Genomic DNA, 25,172 nt, shown 5'->3' with positions numbered 1-25,172 from the left:
AGCATACCTCATGCAGGGATTGCATGGGTATTTGGGGGGTACAATGTCAACACTAATCCAGATTGACTACAACACAATCAACACACATGACCCTGACATACACTGCATTTATGCAGGCATGCTTAATGTAATTCAAATGGAACAGAGGCCCCTTTATGATGAAATTTTTCAGGTGATACTGAGAATGCTCTCTTCCCCCATCTCTTCACAACCTAGAGACGTCAAACCGCAGTAATTTAGCAGAGATACTATAGGACACACATGCCTACATATGCCATTATTTCTCATACTTTAAGCCTCCTCAAGTCTCAGTTCAGATAAGGGGCAGGTGCTGGTGTACTCCCAAGAAGTTGTGTTCAAGACTGTTGTAGCTTTTGTGTGGTCCACAACATCACCAAATGACAGGGATTCCAGATAAATGTTCACTCCGACCTCATCTACATCCAAGGAATGGGGTGGGGGTGGGGTGGGGGGGGGTCAGAGCAGAGGTCAGGGTATGCAGTTGCTGGATCAGCTGGTCAACTCTTTTTTCTTTTGAGTTGCTAGTTTGGTTACTTCATTTCTGTAGTTGAACAGTCACCTGTCAATCATGAATGGTGGACATCTGACATACTGGGCCTGATTCACAAAGGTACTCTTACACCTTTGTGTAAGTTTACAATTGTTTGCTATTCACAAAGGTATTCTATGAGTAGTTTTCTTTACAACTACTACGAAATCTCCACACATAAAAATATTTGACTGTCCTGTCTTTTTAAGTGTGGACACATCAAATTCGCAAAGATACTATTAGTAAAATACCTTTGTGAATAGCAAACAGTCGTAAACTTACACAAAAGTTTAAGTTTACCTTTGTAAATCAGGCCCACTGTCCATACATACCATCCTGAGACAACTCTCTGTTTACACTGGATAATGTATCTAACATGCTGTGTGCAGGTGAAAAAAATAATTTTATCTGTTCCAAAACTTTAGCTCACTTATCCAGACTCACATTACAGAACACATCTCTTACAAGAACAAGACACTCCTGGTTGAGTGCACACATAAAACATCTTACAAAATCACACATATAATAAGTGCTTATATTGTGTCACTGTTTAACATTTTGGAGTTTTCTACTACATTTACAGTGTCTCTTTTCCACAGGTGGAGCCTCCGCCCTTTGTGGAGATTCACCTCTGTACTCAGGGTGGGAATCTCTACCTATTGTGAATAAATAAGAAATGACATAGAGGAAGTCTGACATTTTATTTTCATTCTGAGCCATCCTCACCACAGTGAAGCATGCTCTTCCACCCTACTGCCAAATCTTGCCCACAATATGGCTGAGAGTCTTGAGGAGAAGGTCCCCCATTCCGTAACAGAACTAAATATCATCACAGAGAGGTTTGTAGCCAAGTACCCTCACCATTATGGGGGTCCAGAAATCCAGCTGTGCAATGGATCGACTGATCCAAATCTGAAGTTACATCACCATGCACTGCAATGTAGTGGGTGCCCACAACCAGTGGAGGAAGGTGTACAATTAACTGATGGGAGGACATATGTCTCTGGGCCCGTATTAAAGCCCACAACATTTCAGGCTTGTCCTCACAGCTAAATACACAGCACCCTCACATGACACCACTTTATCCGAAGGTCCTAAAAGTTGCCTTGCTGACGGTCTATGCTGAACTGGAAGAGTATGAGCAACAGAGAGACAGTAATTACATGTACATTTATATTAGACATATCGGTAGATGTGAATTTTGAGAGTGTTGTACTGTTGTGTTTACTGTGAACTTTCTCACAGTATGGTTTCTCACAGTGTGGTATTCTCTTTACCATGTTTTGTGGTTGCTTGAAAGTTGGTGAGGTTCAGGTTTAATAATGCGCATGTTGATTGTATGTTTTGTTTGTCTTGACTACTACTCTGTTATTGTCGTTAGGGAAAGACTGACAATGTGTACCTTTACTTTACCACCCATACAATGTTTAATTTAATAGGTTTACACATCTTATTAATTAATGCGCTGAACTTGTTGGTCCACAAATCTATATTAGTTCTCTAAATCCTTTACAGTCTATATCGGTTCTCCACATCATTTACAATGCTTAGTAGACTGCTGCTAAAAATGTTTTTTACTCTAAGACTGTTACAAATGGGGTCTGTAGTTGGCAGTGGTTTACACCCTGTCCAAGTAGGGACCCTCACTTTAGTGCGGGCATGGCAGTCACACAGCTAAGATAAACTCTGCTCACACCCTTGGTAGCTTGGCTCAAGCAGGTAGGCTTATCTGAAAGGCAATGTGTAAAGTATTTGCTCACATAGTGACAACACCACAAAAGTACTCCACACCAGTTTAGAAAAACATCTAACATATAGCTGAGTAAAACGATCAAGTTGACAAAAATCCAACATTCACAAGTAAAGATACACATTTTTAAATATTTACTGTAGTATAGCTCTTAGAAACACAATAGCTCCAACTGGGGCTATCACGACAACAGTCCGACGCCACTCGCGAGGGAGTGCGGGTCGGTCATAGAGTCACACAGACCCCAGTTACAGTACTTTGGAAAATGATGAGGAAACAAAGACGTTGAATGGAGTTGGGAAAGTGAGGTGTCACTGGAGCCAGTGTAGCATCGGTTCCTTACTGCCATCGGGGAGGTGAGGCGTCCATTTCTTACAGCAAGGCAGGGAAGGTGAGGTGTTGGTTCCTTACGGTTGCAGAAACGTGATGCGGCGTTGGGGGCGAGGCATTGGTTCCTTATGACAAGGCAGGGTTGATGGATCCAGCAGGTCAAGATGTGAGGCGTCAACTTTGTGGTGTCGCAATCACACCATGGGGCCATAGGTGCAGTGGTGGAGTTGGATTTGGGTGTCACGGACGTCAGTGACACAGCGCTGTGGACTCATACGGTGGAATGACTTTGGAGGTGCTGCTGCGGCATCGGACCTGTGGTGGAGGTTACAGTCATTGCATTCAGTGAGGAACACGGCTCTGGTGCAGGCAATGGCATGGAGTCAGAGAGAGGTGCCAGTCCTGAAGTAATTCTGGATTTCAATGCACTAGTTTCTTCCTTGTTACACCAGAACTCACTCCTAAGAGTTTAGGAACTGGATTTGGCACCACTTGGCAAGTCAGGGCTTACAGCAAGAGAGCCCAGGTGCTGTCTGGTGAAGTCTTTAACATCCCTCAGACTTCTTAACAGGAGGCAAGCTCAGTCCAACCCTGTGGAGAACCTCTGGGAACAGGATGTAGAAAGCCAACTCCAGTCCTTTCACTCCCAGGACAGAATCAGTAAGCAGCAGGCTAGCACACCAAAGCAACAGACAGAGTGGCAGTCCCTCCTACAGCATCCAGCTCTTCTTTCTGGCTGAATGTCCTTGGTCCAGAAGGATTCTAACTATGTGGGGTCAGAGGTCTAGTACTCTTACCCATTTCTGTCATTGAAGTAGGCAAACTTCAAAGAGAAGTATTTGTAGTGCATAATACCCTACCTTTCCGTGCCCTGGTCCCAGACAAACTCCAATGATTTGGAGACTGCTTTGTGTGAGGACAGGTACAGCCCTATTCAGGTGTAGATGTCAGCTTCTTCCTCCACTCTAGCTCAGGAAGACTCATCAGCCTGGTGATGGGCCTTCAGGCTATGCAGGGCACACCTCAGCTCCCTTTGTGTGTCTGTCTAGAGTGAATGCAGAAGCAGCCCAACTGTCATCCTGACCCAGACATGTATTCATCAGACAGGCAGAGGCACAGAATGATTAAGCAAGAAAATGCCCACTTTCTAAAAGTGGCATTTTCAAACCTACAATTCAAAAAGCAACTTCACCAAAAGATGTATTTTTTACAATGTGAGTTCAGAGCCCCCAAACTCCACATCTCTATCTGCTCCCAGTGGGAAATTACACCTCAATCCCCATGGTACCCTATGGGAGAGACAGGCCTTGCAATAATGAAAAACACATTTAGCAGTATTCCACGATCAGGGCATGTAAAGCACACCAGTATTTGCTCTACCTTTTGAATAAACTGCACCCGGCCCACAGGAGTACCTTGGGCCTACTTCAAGGGTGACTACCATGCAGTAAAAAGAAAGGTGTGGACCTAGCAAGGGGGTGGCAGTTTAAGACTGCACACACAGGTACTGCAATGGGAGGTCTGAGACATATTACAGGGCTACTCATGTGGGTGGCACAGTCAGTGCTGCAGGTCCACTAGTAGCATTTGATTTGCAGGCCCTGTGTACACATAGTGCACTTTACTAGGCACTTACTTGTAAATGAAATATGCCAATCATGGAGAAACCAATCAATAATACAATTTACACAGGGAGCACTTGCAAACAAAATTCAGCACAGGATTAAAACAGGATGTAAGAAACAAAAAGACAGGGGAGACCTGTCACGGTCTACTCGTCGCTTACGGCTTGGGCCAACTGGAATTGTCGGATGGTCTCGATCCTTGTAGGTCCTGCTTTGACCAAGGTAAGGGCGGCCCTTTCTGGTAGCCATGGTGCTGCTGACAATGGGATGTCAAAAAGCAGTCCGTGCCCTCCAGAAGGCGTCTCAGAGGAAAATACCCCAAAGGGAAAAAACCTCTATGACTGGAACTCCCTGGAAGAGAGATTAAGCACAAGAAATAGGTAAGTCTTCCAATGAACATAAAACAATAACTGGAAGGAACTGGAACAAGCAAGGAAAAAAGGCTGGAGGAAAAACAACTGGAGCGTGATCACCACCAAAGGAAGTGTTGTAGCGCAAGGAGAACAAGAATCCCACTCCTTATACACCCTGAAACAGGAAATGACATACAGGAAGGTAAAAACATCATGTTGGATTGGGAAAGGACTCTAGGAGAATATAGATCAAGACGCCATTTTAGTAAAGGAACCAAATGCATGCAGGGAAAGAGGTAGAAGAAAGGCATGCTGGAAGAAAGAGGAAGGAAAGAAAAAAAGGAGAAAGAAGAGAAAAGAAGACAGAGAAAAGGAACAGGTAAACACCAGGTAAGTGAGGGGTGATGGGGGGTACCGACTTGTAATTTTGAGGGCGCGCTGCACCCTGTACCCGCCGATGCCCAATGCCCAATTGAGGGCCGGGTGCGAGATGAGGCCGGAAACAGGGGCCGCAGCAAGCCCTGCGGCCAGGAAAACAAACCGCGGCCCCAACAGCATCCCAAGCCGATCTTCCTGCTCGGGCCGCGGCGGGTACATTTATATGTGGTTTTTTAAATAATATATATACATTTCTTAGCATAGGTACATACTGGTCATTGTTTGTGGCAAGACTAGCACTGTGTGCTTTATTTATGTATATATAAAAAACATTGAAATTCACTGAAAAAAAACAAAAGGTTACAGGGTTGTTATAGTTAGGAAATAGAATAAAAAAAATAGAAATTCACTTAAAAAACCAAAGGTTACTGGGATGTTATAGTTAGGTTCTGAATTTACACGCACAAAACCAGAGACATTCAACAATTATAGGTATGGTTATTTCAAGCAAATATAACTTGTGCCCTAAGGTAACTATAAGTAGTGCCCAGGCCATGCACATTTTTCTCCTCAATAATTTGGAAATGTAACATTGATATGATCAATGATGTTGTCAAAGATGTCATTAGTGAAGTAATATGTGGAGTAATTAGCAGTGCAGGAGATCGAGAAGATTTGTGAAGGGTTTGCACCTTTAGAAATACAAATTTGGTTTTCTTTTAATATTTCCAAAACTTCTGAATGGATTTACACCAAACCACATAAAACACGCTTTCCGAACAGAGCTAGATTTCTGCCAAACTTGGTGTAATTCCATCCAGCAGTTCGTGCTATAGTCGTGTTCAAAATCCCTATAGGAAAAGTTATGGGGCAAGCACTTTTTGGGACAACCCTTTCTTCTTGGCCCCGCTTGATGGATCACCCCCCAAAACTTTCAAGATAGCAGCTCAACATCTGTCGTATTAGTTTTGAACATTTCATGGAGATTCATCAAAAAGCACCAAAGTAAATGGCAAAACAAAAATGCTTTTCCTATGGAAAGTAGGTCCTACCGCCAGTAGGTAAAATATATTATGTATAATTTATATCTCAAAACAAATAAATTATATTAGGCTGCTACACTCCGATCTGTACTATATAGAGCCACTTTATTTTGGCAATTACCAAAAGCTGGGAAATAATAGCACTGGAGAAGTATATTGAGATGAATAGAGTACCTAAGGGACTTTGATTACTCACAATGCCTAACCATCCAGATGAGAAACCACAAATGCTAATGGAATGAAATGGAATGAGAATAACATGGCATGTTCAAAGAATATGGTGATGATTTTGATCAAATATGCCAAAGTGGATGTGGAGGAGTTAGTGAAATCCATTCATCAGCTAGAAGAGAGAATTAGGATGCATGTTGAAAAATATGAAAATGACAAATTACACATGAAAACGGAATCTAGATTGGAAAAACATGAAGCGGATATTGAAGCTAGAAAACAAAGAAAATATTTCAGAGATGAACAGGACTATCAAAATGGTGCAATATATTCGTCTTTGATGTTTTAAAAAAAAAACATGGCACAGATTCTAAATTTAAGGTGCCAATAGTCTCCGTGGAAATGAGTGAATCTGATGCAAATTTTAGCAAAGGTGATAGTACTTTGGATGAAAGGATTAAAACTACACTAGTTGAACAAATGCAATTACTATTTTTAAACCATCAGACTTCAAAAGGAAGGGGCCGAGGATGCAATGTGGGCTGAGGCCAAAAAAGAAAGGTGTGCAACAGTGTCGAAGAACCAGGAGAGGACTTGGGAAGAAGAACATATCCTCCACTAAACAGACAAAATAAATAGTCCCAAGAACAACAATAATGGATCAGAATTTAGCAGTTAATCTATTGTATCATTAATTATCCACAGATAAAGTGAAACTCCTCAATAACGGTCACTTTTTCTGCCCGGAAAACTATTATGATCCAGTAGAGACAAAAATTGATGTTTATAAGTTTGTGAGTAAAATAAAACCTGCAAAATATTTTGCTAATAAATAATCAAAACAGGGGCCACGAAGTGAACGAAGAGAGACCTATGATTTAGTTATTGAACAGCCACCTGATGTGAAAGTTTTATTTGATTTAATGCACAACCTTGATGATGAAGAAATGTCTACAACTTTTTGGTTCATGTGCTATACCATAGAATTTCATTGTTTTCCAATTTGCCTCATGTGATGTTCCAGTGTTTCGCCACTGCATAACTCGTGTCCTGAAGTTATACTGACCAATGTGCTCTAGGATCCTTTTCTTCAAAGGGCAGGTTGTACTCCCTATATATTTAAGTTCACATGTGCATTCTATGGTACACACTACAAATTTGGTGTTGCATGTTATTTTATGATCAATCAGTATTCCTCTACCTCGCTTATCTTTAATGGATCTCATATTCATTTGAATTTTGCAGGCCTTGCAGGAATTACATTTCACAAAATGTTTTTGATCAAAGCTTTTGGATGGAATCTAGTTCATGTAATACACTATTCGTGGCTGTAAGTTTCCTGTACACTGCCTTCATCGAGTGGCCATCATAATGCGTATGAAAATTAATAAAGAATGAACATTTATAATTAAACAAGGTGCACATGTAGAATACAATGTATTAATGGGTTATGCTAATAATATTAATGTTATGTATCTGGATAAATAATGTTGAGCTTTGATTAATTATGAAATTTGGGCCTAGTCGATAAAGCCTCATGTCAAGTTTCATGGCCTAATAAATATTCGTAAATGTCTTGTGAATTAATACTGTTCATTGTTCACACTGCACTGACCAATCGATTTGTAAATGTTTTAAACTTTCTCATGGGGCCTGCATGTGGAGATGTTCTGTACTAATAGTTGTTACTTTGTAGATTTGATGCTTGAGAAGATGTTCACAGGCGCTAACAATGGACGTACTGACTGCAGCTAGTATTGCAACTTAGAAGTTACTTGACAAAGTTGACGATGGGAATGGAAGAAGAGGAGCCAATCATCGATGTGTGAAAGACGGTTCAGTTATGTTTTAGATTTAGAATTCAGAAACTATTGGTCCTACTGTACACGTGCGATATTCTGACCAATGACGGCGTTAGAAAATGCTTTAGGGATTTTTGTATATCCAGACTACACTTTGCAGAGCGGGGAGTCATTCTTTCCTAACTTTAGCTTCATTGAATAGTCTGATAATGGTAGATGCTGTTTCCTTAGCTTGATGCTTTCTAAAGTGGTTCAGTTAACTTATAGCCCAACAGTGGCTTAGCCAAATCCTTTCATTGTCCCGTCCTGATGCTGACCAGACGGATGTCCAGCTGACAAAGAGAAATCGCAGCTTGCTGATCCATTGAGGAGAGGTATAACGAAATGCTAATTGTTTCTGTTGTAGATTTTTGTTCTTCCTTTTAGGTACCAACCGCTATTTTTATAGATCCCTAGTTATATGTTTTCCAAATTAACGTTTGTTTTGCATAAAGCCCAAATATGCTATTCTGATTAGAGGGTTAGTTAGTTGGCCCAAATATTGACAAATGTTATTAACAAATGGTTGATTTTGAACAATGAAGGCCACAGCACACAACGTTCAGAGCAGTAATGCATAAACAGTAAAGTCCAAGGTATGAAGAGTTCGTTGGTGAATTAGGCACATTATTGTCCCACGTTCCTCATAGAAAATCGTATTATTTGAAAACACAGTTTGCTTCAATGAGAAGGAACGTCCATCAAACGACAGGTTGATTTTGTTCACCTGTTGAATCTAGACTTATGCTATCTCGGTTGTTCAGTTATTAGTTTTACTAATTGTTTATTTTTTTATTTTTTTTTACATTGTACCTAGAAAATATGTAAACACAGCCGTGCAATTTCGGAAGCTGACCAGCATTCTTCACCCACAGTGCATTTGCCCTGTCAGATTTTCCACAAAGAGCAACCAACTCAAAAGATTATGAGGTACAATTACTCTTATTGAATTTCTTTTAGTTAACAGTTCATTGTTTGATATTAATATTGGCCAATAAGTGTACAGGATATCATAAAATGACCTTAGGACTAACCGCAATCATGTTGAGATGAGTGAAATGACACTAGGTACACTGTACACTAGGGAAATTTACAAATGTATTTGTCAAGCAAAAAACAGAAGAGATAAGAAATCATTGAAACTGTTGTGAAATAATGATGAAAAACTAAAGCGGATTTACATTTTTTAAACAGAAATTAATTGATTTTGCATGACTTGATAAGGCAGTAGAATATTGTGAAACACATATTGTGCTATGTCATAAAATAAAAAAGAAGTGTTTTATGCAAACAACCATTTCCCTAAATGTTAATTGGCAATTGGTAAATACAGACTGTTAGGACACAAGCAAAGAGTTCCAGCACACAACTGTCTGCAAATTTGTTAAAAAAGCTGTATTGTGCAAGCTTCGATTTGCAGAATGAAGACTCCCTCGAAGAACTTAGCAATCGAATTTGGAAGGGATATAAATGATAGACATGGATCTTTTTAATGAACAACCAGATTTTTTATTTTTATTTTTTATTTATTTTTTATTAGAACACACAGCGGGGTACATGTTTACAGCACGGAAACATGGGTACATCAATGTTGTCATACAGAAGAAAGAAGCATTCTAATCAATTATCATAATTTGTAATTTTTGAGGTCTCATATAGAATTCATTATTTAGCTAGCATATTCTCGGGGCCCAAGAGCCATGCAGCAAAGGGTGCCCAAACTCTAGTGAGTCCTTTGCCGGGCGCGGCTCCTTTTAGTTCATACAGGTTATTCTCCAGGTGATGCATAGATGAAAGTCGTGAAAGCCATTGATTAAATCGTGGGGGGTCTACATCGCGCCACAAAGATGCTATGCAACTGCGAAATACCGACATTGCTATGAACAGGAAGTATCTATCTCGACTATTACAGACTGAATGATCAACTCCCAACAAAACCATTTGAGGTGTCAAATAGAGTGCCTGTTTCAAGATTTTCTTCAATATATCGGATATCCCGGTAACCAAACTTTTCAATTTTTCACATTCAAAGAACATATGACAGAGATCTGCTTTTGGGCAACCACATCGTGGACAAATGATTCCCACCGTTTTACCCCAGCTCGCAATCTTAGCAGGTGTGTAATATAGATTATACAATACCATAAAATGTTGAGCTTGCGGGCTCGCAGGCAGTAAGACCGTCCGTGCCATTTCCATAGACTCACAAACCTCTGCCTCTTTAGCTCCAACCCGTCCTTCCCATTTTTTGACAGGTAAAACCAGGTCATCCTGTATAGCGTTTAAAAACAGTGGATACAGGTTTTTAATGCTGCAACTAGTGGGGTATCGTGAAACTTCCATTAGCTTAATCTTGTCTATGCGCCAACCTTGGGTCATACTGGTTAGTAAAAAGGCTCTAATCTGTAAAAATTTAAAACAAATCTCTTTTTTCCAGCGCAAATTCCATGCTCAGTTCCTCAAACGATTTAAAGTGGCTGCCAGAATGGAAAAGGTCCCCGACTTTATGAATGCCACGATTACTCCACCTCAAACAATAGTGGTCTTTAAATATCGCTGGAAACATTGGGGTATTCCACAGGGGAGTGTAGTAGCAGATTCTTCCTATACCTATCTTGCACTTAACCTGAGTCCATGCCTTAAATGCAGCATAAATTAGCTTACATTTAACCTTTTTGTAATAGCTGGGTTCCAAAATCCGCAAAAAAACTGCATCTGCTTCTTTGCCCAAAATCAGGGTATATATCGAAGGGAGAGCATCTTGCCTGGGTCTATCCGTAACATAAAGTGCCTGTGCATGCTGCAGCACTGCTGCCAGATAATAAAGTTAAAAATTGGGGAGTGCCCACCCCCCTTTCTCTCTTGGAAGAGTCAGATAGTGGAAAGCCCGGCGCGGCTTTGTATAGGACCAAACAAAGCTATTAACCAATCCCTCTATTAGTTTGAGCCAGTCCTGCCCAATCTCTAGTGGGATTGTTCTAAAAAGATAGAGTACTTTGGGTAAAAACACCATTTTAATCACGTTACAACATCCCATGAGTGATAGGTGTAGGTTGTTAATGCGAGCAAGATCTTTCCTAGTCTTCGTTAAAATCGGGGCCATGTTTATTTTCACCACTTCGTCGAGGTTTGCTGTAAGTTTAACACCTAAATATTGAACCTGTGTCTGTACCCGCTCATCCTTAAAATCTACTGATTCATTCACCAACATTTGGCATTTACTTTTGTTCAATAAATAGCCAGATCTTTTCCCAAACTGCAGGGCTTCCTGCTCTATTTCCAATATAGCAGTCCTGGGGTCCGTGGTAACCACTGCAATATCGTCTGCATATGCTAAGATCTTAGTACACCCCCCTCTCAATGAGACTGGAATGATCCGATCATTCCTGATCATTCTCCTGATCAAGGGGTCAATATATAGCGCGAAAAGCAATGGTGAACACAGGCAGCCTTGTCGCGTACCTCTCTGAATACTGATTGAAGTCGACTTTAGCCCGGCAACTTGTATCGTAGCCGTTGGTTTATGGTAGAGCTGTTGAATTGCTTCAACAAACCCAGGACCGATGTTGTTTTTGCGCAGGACAGCCCATAAAAAGGGCCAATGAACCCGATCGAAGGCTTTTTCTGCATCTAGCAAGATTACTGTCATGGGAAGCTTGGCTGTTGCACTAGCATCAAGTAACGTGATAACCCGTCTTATATGATCTGCCGTGCTCTTCCCCGGGATAAAGCCATGCTGCCATGGAGATATTAGGGGCATATTTATACTCTGGTTGCGCCGAATTTGCGTCGTTTTTTTCGACGCAAATTCGACGCTAAACTAACCCCAACTAACGCCATATTTATACTATGGCGTTAGACGCTTCGGGCGCCAAAGTGCCCGGAGTGAGCGTCATTATTTAGCGTGAACCCCTTCCTTGCGTTAATGAGATGCAAGGGAGGCGTTCCCGTCTTAAAAAATGACTCCCAGGCCTTTACGTGGTATTTATACTCCCGGGCAAAAATCACGCCCGGGAGTGGGCGTGGCAAAAACGGCGCATTTGCGCCGCTTTTTAACGCCTGGGTCAGGGATGGCGTTAAGGGACAAGTGGGCTCAAAATGAGCCCACAGTGCCCTCCCCTGCCCCCAGGGACCCCCCCTGCCACCCCTGCCCACCCCAGGAGGACACCCAAGGATGGAGGGACCCATCCCAGTGAAGTACAGGTAAGTTCAGGTAAGTATAATTTTTGTTATTTTTCAATTTTTTTTTGTGGCATAGGGGGGCCTTATTTGTGCCCCCCTACATGCCACTATGCCCAATGACCATGCCCAGGGGACATAAGTCCCCTGGGCATGGCCATTGGGCAAGGGGGCATGACTCCTATCTTTACAATGATAGGAGTCATGTTGATGGGGGATGGGCGTCGAAAAAAAATGGCGCAAGTCGAGTTACGACGATTTTTTCGACGTAACCTGACTTGCCCCATTTTAAGACGCCCATACGCCATTTTCCCCCTACGCCGGCGCTGTCTGGTGTACGTGGTTTTTTTCCACGCAAACCAGGCAGCGCCGGTCTGCTTGCGCCGGCTAACGCCATTCCATAAATACGGCGCCCGCATGGCGCTTCAGAATGGCGTTAGACGGCGCAAAAATTTTTGACGCTAAACTGCGTTAGCGCAGTTTAGCGTCAAAAAGTATAAATATGGGCCTAAACCTGAGATTACCAAACTCAGGCGGCTAGCAAGTATTTTAGCATAAATTTTGGCATCGCTGTTAATTAACGAAATTGGGTGATATGAACCAGGCTGGGTGGGTTCCTTGTCCTTTTTCAGAAAGACTCTTGGCCTCCCCCCAGGAGGCCGGTTGAGGGGCCCCTGCCTGTACTTCGATAAATAGGCTGAGCAGCTGTTTACATATCTCCACAAAAAAAACTTTATAAAATTCTAGTGGAATTAAATCCCCCCCTGCCGCCTTCCCGCTTGCCAGGGCGCAAGTTGCTATATCCAATTCTTCCAATGTCATGGGTGCTTCTAAAGCTGCCTTATCTTCCTCTCTCAACTGGTCTAGTATCTCATTGCCCGTAGCGTCAATCCCTCCCTCTTCTTGGGGCTGTTCTTCAGGGGCATATAATTTTTGATAGAATCGTCTAAAGATTTCCATGATCTCTGGGCCGTTGTGTGCCAGCCGCCCCTCTTCATTCATTAAACTTTTAATGTTCCCAAATACTTGCTTTTGTCTTATTCTTAAGGCCAGCTGTTGGCCAACTTTCCCGCTATACTCATAGCATTTCTGACGATATACCAAAATGTTGCAGCTACCTTATCCATAAAACCTTAGTGGCTTCTGCCTTAATGATATTTACCTCACACAAAATGTCAGAAATCTCTACTCCACTACAGATCACCTCCCCTAGTCGCTGTTCTGCTATAGCCAACTTTGTCTGAATTAGTTTTAACTGATCCATGCGTATTTTCTCCTTTCTTAACCCATAACTCAAGGTTTCTCCTCTGACAGCAGCTTTAAATGTATCCCAAACTGTCTGGCAAGAAGCAGAGCCCTGATTTATCTTGAAGAATTCCGGGATCCATTCCTTCATTTTTTGGATATACCCTGGATCAGCTAATAGTGCCCTATCAAATGTCCAAGATCTAGGCTGCGGACCCTTTCTCCCAATCTCCATAGCCAAAACCAGTGGGTTATGATCTGATATGATTCTAGGAAGTCTGTTGACCCTTATTTGATTTTGTAGAGAGGCTGTCACAAAAAAGTAGTTTAGCCTGACTAGCTTCTTATGTGGGGCAGAGAAAAAGGTGAACCCTGGATCCTGCGGGCAACACAACTGCCAAGCGTCGATCAAGCCATGATTAATGGCCAATGACTGAAGTGCCCTAAAAACTTTATTCTTTCTACCCAGGTAGAGTGTTTGTTCCTGAATGGATTCTTTATTATCTAAATGTATATTGAAATCTCCACACATTATAACAGGCGCTGCCCAAGTCATAAGTTCTAAGTTAAACGATTTCAGTATCTCTGGATCGTCTGTGTTGGATCCGTAAATGGAGCATATAGTGAACCTTAGCCCCTTAACCGAACATTCCAACAGAGCCAGCCTGCCGAATTTATCAGCAAATTGTTTATGTATAACCAAAGTTCTGATCCGAGTTAATATCGTGACCCCTCTAGTGGTTGTGTGTTGATGTGTAAAAGCCGCTAGATTCCACCCAGAAAACTCCATTAGCTGCTTTTGTGTGCCTGGAATATGTGTTTCCTGCATACAAATAATATCGACGTTCCATGACTTGAAAACCTCTCCTACAAGCTGCCGCTTTTTATTATTATTGATCCCACAGACATTTACTGTGGCAATACGTATTTCACTTTCCTGCCCCATTTTTATGGATATTGATCCTTCTGGCTCCCCTGTATGCCCCTTTCAACTTTGCTGCTTTCACGACCTGACCCCTTTTCCACTGATGAGAGCCATCCCCACTCCCCCTGCTGTGTGTCCCATTATCCTTTTTGTCCCTGTACCCCCGCCACCCCACTCTAAGCCACCCCCTACAAATGGAATCGCCAGGCTCCTGAGCCTATAAGATGGTATTTGCCAGTCCCGTTAGCCCACCCATATGTAAAAACACCTTCACACATCTATGGCTTGCCAATCCTTACACGCGGCCCCTCCTCTTCACCCTCCCCATCAATACCCTTGACCAGAAACAATAGAAAAAAGGCAAAAAAAACTAATGAAAGAAAAAAAAAAGATAAATAGATACGAAGAAAAATAGGGGAATAGAAAACGGAGAGAAGGGGGAGTTTGCCTACCCCCAATCAGTATTACATACACTTACATATAAATGGCCATTTAAGGCAAACCATCCCCCCTTCTCCCGTACCCCCTGCACTTGACCGGTTTTCAGTTGCTGCACATATTCCCCTGCCTTAATTTCTGAGAGAAAAAATCTTGTGGTTGTTTTATAGATAACTTTTAGACGCGCAGGACTTAACAAGTAGGCTTCCGCCCCCAACTCTTGGAATTGAGCAATCATCTGCCGTCTCTCTACAGTGGCATGCGCAAAGTCTGGCCTGCTAAAGAATGATACACCTTCCACCATCACCTTTGAATTGGGGCGAGTCTTTTCAAACACAGCCTGTCTTAATAAAAAATTACCAAAATACAATATAATAGCCCGTGGATAGCTCTGGTCTCTACCAGTAGAAGTCAATGCTTGTTTTTTCTTCATTAACGGGAAACGGTGTGCTCTCTGAATCTCCTTTTCCCAATCCCACCCAATCAGATCTGGGAATGCTTTCTTGAAAAGTGAAGCTATGAAGGCCCTAGTATCCTGCCCCTCGAGGTCCTCCGCTATACCCAAAATCCTCAAATTATTCCGCCGCTGGCGGTTTTTCCGCGTCTCCAGTTTCCATTGAATATCCGAGATCTGCTGCCCTTGTGTCGTCGTCTGTGCTGTTGCTGCTCTGACTTCAGTCTCCAACTCCTCGGTCCGAGTGTCCATGGTGGCGATGCGTACACCAATGTCCTGGCAGGATTTAACCACTTTTTTAATGGATAGTTGTAGCTGTCTATTTGCTGCTTTCATTTTCCTGCTCTCCCTCTAAGCCTGTTCATGATTCTGAACCATTGTCCGGTAAATAAGATCCAACGAAGGAGGCTCTGCAGGGCCATCCGTGGGAGGGGGCAGTGGAGTATTGCAGGCCAAATCTCTTTTCAAAAGGGCCTGTTGGTAGCCGTATAATCCCACTGCATTTCACCATCCTCCTCTCGAGGCTTAAGCGGATCTCTCCTAAGCTTGTAGGGCGGTAGGGCCGCGGTCGCACCGCTGAGGCCGGCGGTTTCCCGCCGTTTTAGCCCCGGCGGTGATAATCCGCTAGGGCAGCGCTGCTGGGGATTATGACACCCCTTCCGCCAGCCTGTTTCTGGCGGTTTGCACCATCAGGAAGAGGCTGGTGGTAAGGGGTGTCCTGGGGCCCCCTAACAGGGCCCCGGACAGCTTTTCACTGTCTGCATAGCAGACAGTGAAAAGCGCGATGGGTGCTACTGCACCCGTCGCACGGCCGCAACACAGCCGGCTCCATTCGGAGCCGGCTCCTATGTTGCGGCCTCATCCCCGCTGGGCCGGCGGGCGCAAACTTGGTTTGCGCCCACCGGCCCAGCGGGGATGTCGTAATGGGGGCCGCGGGAGTGCGGCCGCACGGCCAAGGTCGTAATGACCCCCCAAGGGCCTGATTACCACTTTGGAGGACAGTGTTAATTCGTCCCAAATGTGACGGATATACCACCTACCGTATTACAAGTCCATCATATCCTATGGAACTCGTAATACAGTAGGTGGTATATCCGTCACGTTTGGGACGGATTAACACTGTTCTCCAAAGTTGTAATCAGGCCCCAAATAAGGCCAGATGTGCTCACAGTGCCCAGCTGTAGAAATCCAGGACATCCACAGGAAAAAGGCTTGATGCAGGCTGAAAGTCCCCACCAGGAGAGTCCTACAACTCTCACTAATGCTCCACCCTCAACTGCTCTCATAGTCCGGTTCAGGCTCCGGGGGCACTCCTACCTCAATACACACTCCAAAAAAGTTGTGGCTGCCGAGTGCTCTAAATCGCTGGAGGTGCTAGGAAGGCGCTACCGCCAACACCTGTAACTTCAGCCAAAATTCCTCCCAGTAAAGAGAAAACCAGCTCTCCAGTTCGAGAGTAATTTCATTTATTCAGACAGGCAGCATTCAACAAAGGACGCGTTTCAGCTGTTTGATCAGCCTTTGTCACACTGAAAGAGCATTGTTTTTGACTCCATACATATGCTCTGCACATGAGTTAAATTAAAACAACATAGTAGAAATACTTTTGTATTGCTGTAATCCAGCCTTTTAAACAAACAATGCAACTGCACCACCCTTAATTAAATGGGTAAGTATATCTTGATGAACAATTGCACTTTTTTGTTCAAAAACAAAATAAACATGTGGCACTGAAAATGTATTTGCATATTGCTCTGGAACATGCAAAATATAAAGACACCATGCACCACATAGTGTCCAAGTCACTGTGCACTAAAATGTCATAAATACATTCAACTGGCATTTCCCAGCAGTTTGTGAAGTTCTTCTTGACATCAAATGTCTGTTTTTCAGCTCGGGAAGGATCACACTAGATAATTCTATGCGGAAAGACTTTGCTGTAAACATGGCAAAAGACATGAGCCTCATTATGAGTGTGGCGGTCTGAGGACCGCCCCACTCGCGTTGACTGTCAGAACGCCACACTCTGGGCGGTCCAACCACTTAATTACGACCCTCGAAGTCAGACCCACCAGGGGACCGCTGTCCCCACTGGGAAAATTATTCCTGATGGGCTGAAGACGGTCTTGGTTGTAGTCAGCCAGGATGGTGCTTAACTCTGCGCCGCCTGGCTGATTACAACCTTTTCTCCGCCAGCCTTTTCATGGTGGTTCCCCACATTAAAAAGGCTGGCGGAGATCAAGTGCAGGGGCCACATTGGCATGGGCAGTGAAGGGTCCCTCCTGCCCAGCACCATCAGAATGGGCACTGCCTGCTTTGCATTCCCACGGTGCTGATCGGCCCCCTCTGTGCTACGAGATAGCATTCAGCACCTTTAATGGAGCTGAGTGCTATCTTGTAGCACTGTTTCCACCGGTCTGACTGGTGGGAAGACTCTATTGCATTGTTTCCACAGGTCAGACCGGTGGGAACATTGTTATAGGGCGGGGGCATCACTGCCATGGCGGTGGCATCCTCCCCGCATGTTTGGCTGTCCTGTGTTGGGATGCCAAACTCATAATCAGGCCATTTGTCTCTTTCTAGCTTGGCTTTGATGGCAGTGCGGTAATCCTATGCCTAAAAACTTTGCTTGAAAACAGATATATGAGGTAAATTTGTTCGGAATGTGCTGGTTTTGCAGGGTGCTCTATATAGGAGCTGATCTCCACCTAAAAGTGGACACTACACAGAGTTCCTTGCTTCCTTTTTTGCATAATTTATGCTGCACACTAAGCCTGAAAGGGTAATGTTTTATATATATTTAATAAAAGTAATTATAAAATGTTATTTAAAATAATGTATTTTACTATTTTCTTAACAGTTTCAAGCTATAAAGTGCAGCCGTAGAACCAACCTTAAGGGAGCTCTGCATTTCCAGGTAAAGAGCATAGCCAGCTAAGAGTACTTTAAAATATTGGTAATATCTCCTGGGGTCATGGATTCAATGATCCAGGAAACTTACTGTTTCTTAATACCGTGCAGCCCCCACAACATTAACGATAGGCTTGGTGATGCCTCTGCTTCTTGTAGGGACACCACCAGGCTCCAATATTATGGGGCACTCCTTGCAAGGGACACTGAATTATAAATCAGCAGCTCCTGACACTCATTTATTATTATTTTTTTTAAATGTTTTTCGGTTGTCTCCCCGAGGTCAGTCTGGACACCTTTATGTTCATTTTGCTAGGGAGTGCGGGGGGACCACAGAGCACCACAACCCTGCCAGCTCCCTGCAAGCGGCCCCATTCAATGCGGCTGTGCTAGGGCCAGCCACACTTAGGTTTCTTTTCTTATTCATGCGGTCACTTGGTACCCACCTGGGACACCCCATAGCATTTTGTATGTTGGGGGCTGTGGGAGAAGCCCCTGGTCCCCCAAGGCCCCATGTGAGAAACTGAGTGGTTGGTTGCAAGTAGGTGAAATACTACTCAAACAACAGCCACAGTCCATGTACGAGGGTAACCTCAAAAAGTCACTAAATCAACCTATGTCTAATCCACTGTTAGCTTGGCACAAAAGCAGACAGACTTAACTTAGAGGCAGTGTGTAAAGTATTTATGCTGACTTAAACAGTAATAGAGTGAGAACATAACACAAGAAAAATCCCAGACCAATTTAGAAAGATAGAGTAAAATTTTATATATAAGTTGACACCAAAATAACAAAACTCCAATCAGTAGAACCAAAGATATGCAATTTTAAAGATTTATGGAAAGCATCACTCACGGCTACCTGGTTGTGCGAGACCCGGTGAAAGTCACAAGTTCAGACCAACCACAGTGGAGCATGGGCCTCAAATGAGGGGGTGGAGACATGTAAGTTACATTATTGCAGTAAATTTGCATTTGGAGTTTGTGAATATTGAAAAGTAGTAAAATTACTCAAAAGTGCAACTTATTAAAAGGTGTAAGTTATCTTTATGACTCTGGCCCAGAGTTCTGAGCTCTTGTACTCTGAGTTTCATCTCAGAAAGAGGGCAGATGTATAATGTCTATCAAAGTTAAATAAGGGCTTGCATATAGATGTTAATATGTTTTGTTTCTAATTCTATTCAGGTTCATATTGGCATGCTGGATATGTCCAATGTCTTTGTATTTGCAATTACAGTCTAAATAATCACAATAATAGATCAGTATTTTAAAAAGTGTTTGTTTTTATTTTCATAGATCATCTCCTTGAAAACTGGTTATTATGTACCTGGATATATGTATGCCCCATCAACCATTTTGCTATTTCCTCATTTCTGCCCCAAAATTTGGGGATGCTGCATTAATAAGCTAATATCTGGAGAGCGACATTATATTATCAACCTTTTTTTTCAGACAGTATTTTTAGTATGTTATTACCTAATAGTGACTGCCTTAAGGAGGAAAAGGTAACTGGAAACTTGCTGAGCAACTGAGACACTTAGATGTGCAAGCAATATAATTGGTTTAGGACCAGGCCACTTTTGCACTACTGCATGTTTGGTATTTCAATATTTTCCAAATATTGGAGAAGGTATTGTTAGTCAGAAAGCATCACTGTTGTCAAAGACTGTATTCAAGCGGATGAAGGAATCTGGCCTATTCATAACACAGCTCGTGTATTATTAGGGCGATTCCTCTTGCTTTTTACAGACAGATGGTCATATATACGACTGAATAAAGATAAAGGATGATGGGAAACATGTATCAGTTTGACATGATCCATCTTACATTTTTCTGCCCCACTCTCCACATAAGCACACATTCAAGGCTAACACAAGAAGACTATGGGGGAGGGAGGACATACCATAGGTGTCACAGTGGGTTTAAAACATGGACTAATGTATGCTGGCTGAAGAGGCAGTCTGTCAGACAAGGAAGTGCCCCAAACTAATTTGAAAAGATTTGGGGACTATGTCGCACCATTCAGGAACATGACTGAACACAAAGTTTTCACAGCCCATACTATAGAGCGATCAGCTAGATTGGTCTGGGGGTCCAAAGAATTTAGTAGACCCACACAGAGACTGACGGAAGGTCAACCGGTAATCATGATGAGATGCCACTCCACCGATGAGGGTCAGCAACTTCTGTTTTTGCTGCCACCTTTCCTCCCTCTGTACAAAGACCCCCCTGGGACTCCAGAGTTTGAACTGTAGTGCCCTGCATAAGTGCTATATAACTATCAGCATGCTTGTTTAGAAAAATCAATAAAGTGTCACACAAATGAAGCATTCCTCTAACCCTCCAACATGATAACCAAAACCTTTCATATGGACCAGACTACAAACCCACAATCTACCAACAAAGCACAGCAATCAAGAGGATAGTGCACTTCCAGTCTCAAATGTACCCACCGTTCACCCAGTGTAAGTAAACCACATGTTCTGACTGGTTTAGGGCAGTCAACAGCCAATAGGTAACATGAGGAGAAATTCGATTGTTCATTGAGGGGGTGAAACCCTACTTAAGCAATAGCCACAATCCTTCTCAGGGTAAGCCACAAAAAGTCACTAAATTAACCTGTGCTTAATCCTCTGGTAGTTTGCACAAAAGTAAAAAGACAATACAGATTAAACATCTTGTACCATTGCAATATTTGTCTGCTGCCACTAGGACAATTCACTGTATAGACTGTGTAGATGGAACAGTATCCAATCTCATCCAGAATGGTTACAATCTATGTGCCCCCTCTAAGACATTAGAACCCCACCAAACAGAAAAGGAAAAGAATGAAGCACTTACTGAGAACTCATGATTGTTCAGTTCACCGGGGGCGGTAGGGGACATGCGTAGCCACAGTAACTCACAGGATGTTGTAGCATTTCCAAGGCATACAGAGGACTTTCATCCCACTGTTTTAGTTAAACATTTCTGATCTTGGGGATGAAATGAAATAATCACACTCCTTTACTCCATCACCCTCAATCTCTCATTATGATTATTCAAATCTTTCTAAAAGTTTCCTAAATACATTCTTTGTTACTACAACAAGTATTACAACACTGGTGCAGAGATGGAAGAACCATTTTATTGTTGGTATATGGGACAAAGACGCGGCTTGTTGAAAGACTGCATGCATCCTTTTTAAATTCAGAAAATTTAAGAGGTGCAGAGACTCATTGTGGTCATACTTGTTGACTCTGTAGCCTGAGCACTGGCTGTGGGAAATCATTATTTGAGAAACTCAGCTTACCAGCAATATCTCTCTTACACTGAAAAATGCCAGGTGATCACAGTGGGATTTGATCACCTGGTGCTTCCTCTAGACACCAGAATTTTTTTCTTTAGGAGGAGTGGCCCTTCAGCACGCGTCTGTGTTACTTAAACTCTCCTAACAGTTACAGTCTTTTTGCTCCACCAGGAGGGAGGATGTGGCAGAAAGCTCACTAGGACTCTCACTGCCCGTGGTTTGACTTGCACCTGTTGAACAAAGAAGGACTTCCATTGTCCCTGGTTTGATCCATTCCTGTCACAGGTATTAGGCCCTCCCACACACAAATTTGCAATTTGTAGATCTCCATGGTTTTATGGAAATTTCCCTTACATAAATGTGAGGAAAATGTTTGTTTTAGCCAAAATTTGAAGTTTGCAAAAGCTTCTGAGGAAGAGACCGCTGTGAGGTTCATGCACGTCATAGCATCATGGGCTCTGGCACCCCCTCCCCCGAGTGTCCAGCTTTTGAAAATGTGTAGGTTAGGTAGGATTCCCTTGATGGTGGCTCAGTCCAAGCCAAAATCCACTTCTACCTTTATTGTAAAAATAAATGTTGGTTTTAAGTGCTTGCTTCCACCACACTTTTTCACATAAAACAAAATGCAGCTATATTTTGGCTATTTTGCTCGGTTCCTTCAAAGGGAATCTACAAACCCTGGGTTCCTTTAGAATCACTGGGAGATTTCAAGTGGTGCACAGGGAGGGAAACATATGGGTGAAATAAAAAAAAGTCCTATTTTCTTATCTCTAATTAATGAGATTAACAAGTGGATCGAGTTAACCCATGCATGCACCTTAGATCAGAATGAGCTTAAGGAATACTTTGAAAGATCATATTTTATCGATTGTATCTTGGAACATGAATGAGTTGGGAGTAATCAGCAAGCAACATTTAACAATGGAATATTTAAGAGAAAGAAACGCTCATGCAATCATTTTATAAGAAACCTAATTACTTAATAATGAATGTAGAAGACGTTTCTAGATGGATTCAGAAAATTATTTGTACAGATCAATTATGTTAAAAAAAGGAGTAGTTATGATGATTAGAAAAAGCTCAGGACTAGGGGTACTCAAATTTGAAGCCAATGGGGAAGGGCGATGGGTAACAGGAGAGTTAAGAGCGCATCAGACTACATATATGTATGGAGTATTCTGAACCGAATGTTGATGATCCAGAACCTATGAGAAACCTGGAGTCTAAGGTATAGTAATACAGTTCCTCCATTAGTATAAGAGGTGGATTCATGGATTATTAGACAATAAAATAGACAGGTTGTTGCAACAGTTCAACATAAAGTTCCCCAAAACTCTAGAACTAATTACATCACTAATGGAAGACATGGGATTATGTGATATTTGGCAGTTGCAAGCTGGACCAGTAAGAGATTATACTTTTCATAGTAAGAGATATAGACATTATTCTAAAATAGATTATTTCCTAATTGACAGAACAATTGTAGATGTATTAGATCACATTTAGCAGTAGTTCATGAGTTGAGTTTATCTAAAATTAAGGACAAACAGATATTGTTAGACATTGGGTTATTGGTTGGCTGGGGTGTTTGAGACCTGGCCAAGCAACAGCCACACACCTTTGCAGGGTGAAACACAAAAAGTCACTAAAATAACATGTGCTTAGGTCTAGATAGCTTGGCACAAGAGCAGTCAGACTTAGTTTAGAGGCAATGTGTAAAGTATTTATGCATCACTCAAACAGTAATAAAGTAAAAAACAACAGAAAACCCCCAAATCAATTTAGAAAAATAGTGTAAATGTCAATAGATCCGTTTACACCAAAACAACAAATATCCGATTAGTAGAACAGGAATTATGAATTGTTAAAGTTTTTTGTAAGAATTAGTGCCCCTACGTTCAAAGTGACAACCATGGGCACCTAGCCCAGCGAGACCAGGTCAAAGTAAAAAAATATTGCAGACCGCAATGAACTGCAGTTCGGAGACAAGCAGTGGGACGGACAAGGTCAGCACTTACCTTTAGTCTATAAAGATTTTTTGAGAAAAATGTTCTGAGAAGGTAAAATTCAAAAGGGTAAGGATGCAGGCGGTGTCCGGGGAGGGAGTTTAGTCGTCAGATGGCCTTGGGTCAAAGCTGCAGTGAAGATTTCTTCGTTCTGACTTAGTCATCAAAATGGAAGTTGAAAATCTCCAGTGAAGCAAGGCAGAGGGCTGTAGCCGAAGACAGATTTGTGAGGTTGGCTATCCCTTTGGCGAAGGACCTCTGAAACAGATTTGCTGCTGTGGAGAAGAGCATAGAGGGGGAAGCTACAAAGTCAATCTGACTGTTGATGCAGCTCGGACACATAGGCAAGCAGGTTGGTCCCAGTCTTCTCCTGGTTCTCACAGCAGTTTTAACCCCAAAAGTTTCCAAGTCCTCACATTTGGATTTTGGCTATCTGAGCATCTTTAGCACCACTTCCAAAAGTCCAGGACTGGAGGGGCACCAGTTGGAGGGTCAGTACTCACTGAGGCTGAGTCCAAGTGTGCGTTCATGACGGATGAGGCCTTTTGTGGCCCTGTGGTTCTGAACAGAAGGCCAGCAAACTAGCTGTTATGAATCACACTGGAGGTCCCGGAACAGTTGAAGAACCAGTCCTTGTCTCCAGGCAGAAGATAGCAGACAGCAGGACAAACAGGGCAGCAAACCAGTAATCCTTTTTTGATAAAAACCCTTTATTAGATTTATTATAGATACCAGCAAATGTAGTCTCCAGTCTGTAAAGGTCGCACCATTTCCGCCATATCTTTGGATGATTATTGAGGCACCCATGAGCTAGATAAATTGGTGCTTCCAATTTTGCAGAGTGGTCCATGCCCACCCGCCACTCCTTCAGATCAGCAGTCTTTTAGAGCACCAGTCTAGCACAGTGGTAGTCCTTGCAGCAGCACAGCAGGCTTTCTTCCTGGAAAAGTATCCACAGGTCCAGAAATGTACTGAAGAATTGGTGTCTGAGGTCCTACTTTTATACCTTGGCACCCTGGATGTGGAAGGTGGGAAAAGCTTCTAGAAAGTGGCTTTGAAGTACATGGAATTTCCTGCCTCCCTTTCCCTGGCTACAAACTGGCCGCAGTAACAGAGTGGGGTTGATAGGTCCTTAGTGTGAAGGGGAGATCACAGGCTATTCAGTTGTAAGTGAAGTTGTGCTCAGCTCCACCCCCCATCCTGCCAGCAAATGGCCCATTCAGGCACATCTACTCCCTCAATTGTGTGACTGTCTGGGAGGAATTCATAAAGTCTGTCAGTTACACCCAGTCATGTTATTCAGACTACAGGTACAAAAGGGCCAAGGGCAGGAAAATGGCAACTTTCTAAAGGTGGCATTTTTATAATTGTGATAAAAAACCCAACTTTACCATTAAATAGGGCTCTTCACCACAATTTCAAAGACACTAAACATGATAAAGGGCCTGATTTAGGCCTTGCCGGAGGGAATACTCAGTCACAAATGTGACAGATATCCCATCCGCCTTATTATGATCTCCATAGGATATCATGGAATGGTAATAAGGCAGGGGGAATATCTGTTACGTTTGTGACAAAGTATTCCCCTCTATAAATCAGGACCATAGCTACAAGCTCCCAATTAGAAATGGCAGCTTATTAAATGTAATAAGGAATCCCCAATGTTATCCTATAGGAGGGGTAGGG

Source organism: Pleurodeles waltl, chromosome 5, assembly GCF_031143425.1.
Source record: "Pleurodeles waltl isolate 20211129_DDA chromosome 5, aPleWal1.hap1.20221129, whole genome shotgun sequence".
NCBI lineage: Eukaryota > Metazoa > Chordata > Amphibia > Caudata > Salamandridae > Pleurodeles > Pleurodeles waltl.
The sequence above is the reverse complement of the archived record's forward strand: the minus strand, read 5'-3'. Positions refer to the sequence as shown.